Source organism: Apium graveolens, chromosome 10, assembly GCF_009905375.1.
Source record: "Apium graveolens cultivar Ventura chromosome 10, ASM990537v1, whole genome shotgun sequence".
In the NCBI taxonomy this organism is placed as follows: Eukaryota; Viridiplantae; Streptophyta; class Magnoliopsida; order Apiales; family Apiaceae; genus Apium; species Apium graveolens.
In genome coordinates, this window is record NC_133656.1 from 30,642,014 (window position 1) to 30,651,794 (window position 9,781).

A 9,781-nucleotide genomic window follows, 5' to 3' on the forward strand; every position below is an offset into this window, starting at 1 on the left:
GTTCACCTTTAAACTCAGGAGGGTTAACATTCTGAAAGGATTTGAAACTAGCACTTTGGTTCACTCCTTGCTGTTGCTGCTGCAACAGTAGTTGCTATTGCTGAACCTGTTGGATTAACTGTAACTGTTGTTGCTGCTGCTGGCGCAACAAGTCTAGAATTTCATTTATAGCTGGACCCTCCGCAAAACTACTACTGTTTTCTTTAGACTGGGTAGCTTTCTTGGGTGGCATTTTCCTGAAATATATAAATGAGTTTATTCAATAACAAAAATATTTAACAAAAGGTATCACCGTTTAAACGGTGCACCTGTATCAAGAAAATGCTGCCCAATTACAGTACCCATGTCTTTAATATCGGGATCCATTTATAAAAGAAATTTAGATTAGCAGCATTAGCAACATTAGCAGTAACAGAATCAACAACGATTCAGAAATCTAAAATACAAAGAAACTAAATGCCGTAGCACGGTTCCTCAATATAACAACGACTAACCAACTTCCCATCACTACTCAAGTACAACATCTAAATTTTTCCAACATACCACAAAAGTCGGCTGAATATATTAGTTACGCACTATGTAGAACAAGCCAATAAGTCGAGTCAAGCTTAAGGGACATTGACTTCACTAAGGGTCATCGTCCATGCTTCTACCAATCCTTCTTCCAAGGATGGTTTCTTGTCACCCGAAAGTAACCCATCAACCATTAATTTACTTTTCCTGAAGCTATAATTCCATCATTAGGTCCGGAACTCTCGCGATTACCACTACTCCAAAGTAATATCTTAATATAGTACTCTCGTTCTTTTCAATAGTCACTCTTACTTACTTTCCATAACGAGAACCATCCAGTCGCCAAAAATTCATTTTCATAAAATATCCAATAAAATTTCTGGCTCAAGGAAATCGAATAAAAAGAAACAATGAAGAAGAAAAATATAGATATGACTGAGAGCAACCATACAAGTACATAAGATGGCCAGTCTTAGTACCATACGGTCACAATGCATAACTCGGTGGCGTCCCACCAGACCCGTTTGTCACATAGACAAATGGTCAATTCATATGCATTGTTTGCCCCAATCAACCGAAAAGTCACCGATGAAAGAAACAATATTCAGATAAGAGATCCACAAATAGAAAAGAAAGAATCTGGTTTATAAGGAGATCAACAGAACCCTAAGTAGCTTACTACGGTTTCACAACTTTCTCACAGGAAAAGTAAGTAACTTATAGAATAGAAATAATTACTCTGGAGATAAAATACAGTTCAAGGAAGAAATAAAAGAGTTCAACGATATCACCTCCCATTCTGATCCACATTCACTACCAACATAGTCGTCATAATAGCCCCTAACTATTATCATACCATCTGAACTCACCAGGGTTACACCATCGGGCCAATAACATTCCTTGACATAGAATAGGGAATATTTAGAATTAACATTGGCGTCTCTACAGCTGACACATCAAAGGTCTGCTCCGAAGCTGAATTCGCTCAACCAGACTCGAATTCTCGAGAGGGAATCTAGAAATCTCTATCGAACCTTACTAATAATACATATACAAAGGAGACGTATTCTAAACTGGGGCAGCTCCAGTCAATCCTCAACAAACGTCAGGGTTACGCTTCCGAAACCCTTGACTAAACTCATAGACTTGCTCCTCTGATTGAGTTGCTGACTCACATCTATCTACGAACCCTTCTTCACTCTTTTAACTCTACCCATAACCTAAATTAGGGACTCAAACCTGTAGCTCTGATACCAACTGTGACGGCCTCAACCCCGGGGTCAGGAGTTGACGTCACCAATAACAATAATAACAATTATAATTCAATCTAAAAAATAACTATGACCCCTTTACCAAGACCTTTTCCCGGTTTAAGTATGACTTAGGTTATTCAACCAACACAACCCAAATTACCTTACACAACCCTGACCACTAATTTAATGCAGCAACTCAACAGACCTCATCTGGTCTGAACACAACTACCTCAGAGGAGCTTGACATAAAGGAGATTGAACTCTGCCCTGACTAACGCGCAGGAATCTCCTAGGCATCTGCAATACATATATAAAACATTCTGCAAGGGTGAGCAATCAATCGCTCAGCAGTACCACTATATGAATAACAAGTAAAATAGTTTAATTTAAAATAGTTATAGGAACAGAATTCATAACTTGCCAGAAACATGTAAAACATGATATAAACTGGATATTTAAAACTAGCATGCTCTGTAAAACAAGATCAACAATCGTGTGATGTGCATAAACAAAACCATAGTTAAATTTTAGCATGCTATTTCCATTTTCAAATCTTCTGTTCCATTACAGGAATCATAAAACCATTTGTCCCGTTACGGGGACCCAAGATCATTTGTTCCGTTATGGGAACCATAAAACTTGTCCCATCACAGGAGCTATAAAAACTTTATTCCTCTCTGGAAACCTCAAAATTACTTTACTTTATTTTACAGTTTCAAAACTGAATCAATCAAATCTATTGGATGTTAACGGGTGAATATAGCTGATCAGTCTACCCTCACCGGACAGCGACTAGCGGCCGTCCAGAAATAAAATGTGTTCCGGAACTTGGGAAAAGACTAGTTAGGTCTTTCCCCCACGCTGGACTAATCTGTTAATAGAATACACAACCCAATTAGCCACTTATGCAACCTCATGCTGGGCCGTTACCGAATAACGGGCCTCTTACGCAACTCCAATAGATCAACTGAATTCCCTTTTTGTCTCTTTCCAAAATTCCACGACATAGGTGGATCAAAACATTCTCTTTATCCAGTTTCCAAAATCACTATCACCTATCTCTTTTATATTTTCAAAACCAATTCTGTCACAGCACACTATTCAAATCCTCTTTTCATTTAAATCACATTTAGAGATAGGTGTTTTCAGAAGTTACTTTTCCCCAAAATATAATTTTAAACAACATTTTCAAATACGGGGGATACGTAACTTAAAACATTTCTGTTCCATTACGAAAGTACAACATTTAGTTATTCACATATACTGAACCATAAAAGAATGGTCAGGGGTACTTGTCTTGCAGAGCGATACAACCATCTCTGATTGACCTTGAACCGATTTGGGACACTCGGCTTTATCACTTTACTATTTGACTATCCTGGATCCGACTTCAACGCCCAGGTCCTTCGCTTAGGAACCTCGCTGCACTTGTCGAGTGAATACTAGATTATCTTTAGTTCAATATCACTTTTTGAGTCCTTTGACTAATACCTACAGAGCCGAAATACTCTACATTAGACGTCTAGGTATGCTTGACATATCCTCAAAACACATCTACCCATTCGATATCAAATCCTGACTCGTAATTATATAGATCATAATAACACGCGCAATAATTAGGGTTCACAATCTCGGAAATCGGATCGGTGTTTATTTTTAGAAAATACGTATACTCGTCATTTTGCGAAATTAGGGTCATTGAGTTTTAACAAAACATTCACCAAAACATACAATCACGTTCAGCACAAAATATATATATATACTTATTTATACTCGTTCGACATTCCGATAACTACAGGGTATGTCCCGAATTTCTGAATTTAATTTCCAAAAAAATTCGAGTAGCACCTCCACTGTTTATCGGCCGACCCATCGAACAATTCGACGTCAAATCACAACAAAAAATCCAACAATTATTCCACCAATACAACCGAAATCCAATTTACAAATCCCAAACACCGATTTAACCAACTAATTATTACTATTACATCTTGTATTCATACTCGTATTTATTTAATAATTTGTAGGACTCAGAACAACGTCACCACCGTCCACCGTCGGCTCGCCGAGGCTCATTGCCGAGGGCGACAAAATTTAACGGGTAACCGATTAATTTTTCGGGTTTCCAACGCAAAATTCTATCGATTAAATTTATAAATTCATCCCGCATGAAATCATTTATTTCACGAATATTCAATCAATAATTTTTGCAAAAAGAATAAAAACTCACTTCCATCAGATATTTCAGAGAAGTAAAAGAATAATAAATTGCAAAAGAGCACGCGCACGCGCGTGTACCACCAACACAGCAAGCAACCGGAAAATACCGCACACGGCCAGAAAAAGAAAGGCCAGAACAACAAGCACACACACAGACTTCACTCACAACACCACACACATATACATATAATTGAACACACACATTTTGCAAGCATACATATGCAGCAAAACCCACACACAAATAACACCACCAGCGGCTACTCACCGGAGCAACACGTGGCGGGGGAAGTCGAGAAGGGAGATGAACAGAGAGGAGAAGAAAGAAAAGAGAACAGGGGAGAGAGAGAGAGAGAGAGAGAGAGAGGAAAAGATCGAGATAGAGAGATAAGAAGAGACTGAGATGAGAGATCGATTCGGGTGGGAGGGGGAAGAAACCCGAGTGGAACCCAAGTGGTGCTAAGAGGCCACGTAGCAAAAGAAGTGTTGTGATGTTAACACATATCAATCTCCTTTGCTGATAGATTAACACGTGTTTACCAGGATAAATACGAACCGTTTAAGGCCCGGTTTATTCCGGCACTCGCAATTATGAACCGAATCGCACTACAAATTCAGAAATTTACCAAAATAGTATTAAAATGTTAGAAATATCCTGGAGCAAATAAAACGTTATTTTTCAAAATTTTAAAACAATTTCTGAAATGCAATTTATACCCGCTTTTAACAATTAAACGAAACAACGCGCGTGTGAAACTAACTCCGAAAATTCCCAAAATAATTTTAAAATTCTCAGAATAATACGAACTTAATAAAATATAAGTTTCATAATTTTTGAAGATTTCCATAATTAAATATGGATTTTACCATTAATCACACTCAGAAAATTATTTAAAATTAAATCTGCAATTAAATCCACTTTTTAAAGCGGAACAGAATAATACCATTTACTATTTATTACACAAATAATCCCTATACATCCCCAGTCACATATAAAAATAGTAACACACAATACACTGCTGACACTACCAATACATATATTTTATTTATTAATTATTTAACAAATACACATTTAAATAATAAAAATATACGAGTTGTTATAGAAGCCAACTCAATTACACTTATCCTGCCTATTTTATTGTCCTAAAAGGACCAACATAATGCATATTAATTCTCTTTTCTTTCTAATTCTAGTAATTTGTGCTTATGAACGTTTGCAATAGTTATTGGTTGTTGAACCTCATTCATATGTTTCTTTGTTCAATTATCCTAGTTTATAATCGCTTCCAATCGCATTCGAGGCTCTTTAACCATTCCCTTAACCTTCTTGTCCATCTGCGAATGATATACTGAAACCATAGCGTATTCGATTTCTAACGGTCTCGAAATTAACCAGGATTAAGAATTAACGAGAAAATATTGACTGATTGACACACAAACTTATCATCACCCCTTAATTTCCTTGAATCACAATCGAGTATATTTGTCGAGTGGAAATCCTTTACTACTTACAAGAAAATATACTAACCCGGAGGCATCACCGGCATATTCTAATCCATTTTATCATTTATTTTGGTTCTAAGGAGTTCTCGTACGAAACTGACTGCAATGCTCTTCCTTTACGTCTAGTCACATATAACGCTTATTTTTCCTTTATGTCATATTATCAGAAAGTCTTCTTTGACATCTATGTCTTGTATCATATTCTTGGAATAACTTGAATCCCTTGAGTTAGCGATGTTGAGCCAAATTCCTATCTTTTAGTTCTGCTTTATTTAATGCTCGTTCATCTAGGAGTGGTATGTATACTATTCTGGTTCGACATAATTCATTATATACTGAATACTCCTGTCAAATCTCAAATCAAATAATATTGATCACTTACAATCAACACCTGGATCTGATGGTGTACCACAATTTCTTCAAGTAACAACTAATTCACTTGTTGGATGAACTGTTGATTAATAAAATAAAATGATTAGGTTTAGATAATCTATCAATAATGATTCAATTAACGTTTTCCTGACCTTTGGTTTTCAGGTGACTTCACTACGACGTCTCTTGGAAAAATGTATCCATCTAGTCTTTGATGTTCCGCCTTAATTCTTGGGTAGGTATAACATTTATTTATATGTTTCCCCCATTTTCTCTTTATGTCTGGTCACTAGATATTTTCTTTTAGCCCATGGTACTTAATCGTACTCCTAAGATGCATTCCATATCTCAATTTACCAATCTTTCATCAAATTCTTCACTTTACTTATGTCCCACATAATACCCATATCTTACTTATATCATGGCATTTTACAAAGTTTCTTTAGCATCCTTTAGCATCCTTTTGATTCCACTTTCTTTCCTATTTAAGTTCTTCATTCTCATAACTCATTATTTCTTCTTGACATGAGAAAGTCTTCCAATAGCTCTGTTCGGTTCTTCATCAAATAAACCATTACCGTGGTTAACCCTGGATCGAAATCTTTCAATTCATATACGTAAATATCATTATTAATTTCTACCATACGTCAGATACTTGTATTCGTGAGTTTTCCCGGTATATTGGAGTAATTCTCATTACATCATCGTTCTATATTGGTATACTTTTAAGTCCCTTAATAAAACCTTATTACATATGATAAAATCTCTTTGAATTTTCTAACAAAATCCATATTGGCGTAGTTACTAATCTCTTCTTTATTCCACCTCCCTTCTTCCTTTCCTTCGTTCATTCTCTTTACTCTGTCTTGAATCCTTAGTTCTTACAAGGGCATATTCATCCAAGTAAAGCCTCACACACTTGCAGCAATTTATGAATATACTAATGTCCATACCTTCTCCAAATTCCTCATTGCTTTGATTTCAGATTTGAAAATCATATCAAAATTTGACTTAATCTAATTGGAATCGATTTCCATCTAACTGACCATTAATTGGTAAAATCAACCAATCAACTCACTCAATTGATCAATTGCACCAAGTGATGACTAGCTAAAAGAAATCAAAGACCAATTATATATAGTTAGATTGGCGGTAACAACTACTTTCAAGAACCGAGATCACTATTATTTAGAGTTTCAACAGGAATATCAATAACACCCGGAAGTATAATTTCTATTTTTAAGAGTAGGATATTTTCTGAAAATTTGGGCAACATCTCCTTTGTTTTATTGACTACCAATCGGACTCAAGCCGACATCAACAATCAATCAAAAAACCAACAATCCATCCACAAGTGTACCAATCAGTTGCCACCTTCCAAACTCACCATTTCACCATCACATATAATACTAACCAATACAACCCACACTTTTAGTTCCACTTAAGATTATAGCGAACAATTCTTATATACCATACCTTTTCTTATTTCTTCTGATTATAACAAAATGTCACTAATAAGTACAACTACAAATTATTCTAGAATTCTTATAGTTCATGTTTCAATTCAAGCTCTCTAATTAACAATTTATCTATCCTTGACAATATACACTTGTTCTTATTAGTTAACTTGTTCAACTTCTGATAACCAACACCTGGTCTCAACCAACACTATTATAATCTTGTGAAAGAATTCAATTAGTTCTAAAGCATTACTTTTAAAAATTGTTGCAGTTAAACCAGTATATCTTCATCTCCACTTATGTCTTTCCATACTAAACCTTCTTCACTGGCTCAGTTATGAGCATCAAATGTACCATAACTCACTTACTTGAGTGGGAAAGCCCAACATTTCTTGAAGAACACACTCAAAGTTTATTCGTAACTAGCATTTATTCGATCTTGAACCTTCATGACAAGTATCTCCCACATGATTGAGGTATGATTCATCTTCACAATGTATTAATTGATTATCTGGTTATTATTAAGAATTTCTTCATTCGCTTCTGCTGTCCAATCAATCATTTGCCTTATCTGATATACGCAACTTTACTTTCTTATTTCTCTAGTTAATTTACCTCATACGGTTCGCTAAGTACTTCAATTCACGAAAAAATCTCAGACTTCAAACGTATCATGTGTACAGGTTTCCACTTCTGATTTGATGTCATCGTGAAAACCACGTTATTGGCATAATGATTCTTCTTTGCATGTATATGTCCACTATTCATTGGCTTGCAATTCCATACTCATCATGTAACTCTATTTGCTACACGGGTTCATTTCATTTCTTTTTAAAACATTTAAAGAATAGACCTTACATAAGAAGGGAATTTGTGTATATGATTCTGATTGGAAACCTTTTGTAAGGAATAACAGTACAAGGAAACAATCGGAAGGATCCATAAATCAATAAGACATAATTGAAGAGGAAAGAATGAATGATGATTTAGATATGAGTGATACAACCATATTTGTACTCAAGATGGCCAGTCTTTCATACTATATGGCATACAACACATGATTCGGTGGCGTCCCACCAGACTCTTCATTATTCCGATAAAGAGTCATACCATAACACTGCTTGTCTCAATCAGAAAACAAGACTTGAGGGGAAAAATGATTTTGAAAGGAATACAACAATTTTCTTATCACCTAATAGAGCTGATCATGAAAGAAGTTCATACTTTATTCAAGATTCATAAGAATATATAGTATTATAGAAAAGAATGATATCATTGGTCGCCATCCATATTTCATCTGTTTACAGCTTCAATGCTTGTCTGATTAATGAATCCCATTCCGAGTCATATATTAACTTTAGAATGTTCTCTGAAATACCTTCTTTAATTAATCATTAGAATAAATTTCCATTCATTAGGTCTTGTATCTTTAGCGTCGCGCTTCCATGTTCAATATTTTTATAATTCGACCCTATTTGCATTCTTACGAGATTTATAATTGTAACTTCAAATTTCGCTTAAGCTACTGATCATTTAACATATTGACTCCCTTGCTAATAACATTCTTCCTTTAGAAAAGTCTGGAAATTTTCTCAATCTTTTTTTATCATACTCGGCTTCTTTTAAATCGACGTAACCTTTCAACTCTAATAGTCTCAGAAATTTGATGAGTAGTATCTCCGTATATTGGTTCTGTCGTTAAACTTATCAAACAAGATTTGCACTCTTCTGATAGGAACAATCAAATCTTCTCCATAATACCGGATCCACTTGCCATCTAAATGAACCATACTAACTTTTAGAACAAGTATTCTTATGGATAATCTGAATCTAATAACAATCAAGAAACTCAAGTAGTAATTTGACAACCAATTCTTAAAATTTATTTTGTTTAAAGGACTTTTAGAAAATTTTGTTTAGAAAATCTCTTTTGAAAACTGTTTAAAATTTTGAAAATTATACACCTGTTCGTCATTACTATATGAGTTGGTTGTCGTCCTTCTCAACAACTACAATATATCAAATTAGGGAAACAATCAGGTAAGAGCCCATTCAATTCCATATATCTTCTACCCCTTATTGGGCCCATTTTGACTTCATTGGTCGACAAAACTTCAGTTACCATTGCATATTATCTCATTCGTAACTTCACTTCTAGTATTCCATACTGGTAACACTCCCATCATCATCTCTTATGATTACTAAGTATATAAGGTCTATCAAATCTATTTTATAAAACAAGATCGGCTAATATCATATCACATTACTAGTATGCGTATCACGTTTAGTCATAACACCATCATCTACTTCCAAAAAACTCTCGATCTCCAATCTTCTCTAACTCCTTTAAAATCCATCTAGCTCATTTCACAAGATGATCATGGTTGGCATACTTACTAGTAGCTCCATATAACCTGGTAGCAGCTATCCCTCGGAACATATGAACCCTCTCTCTAGGTTCCT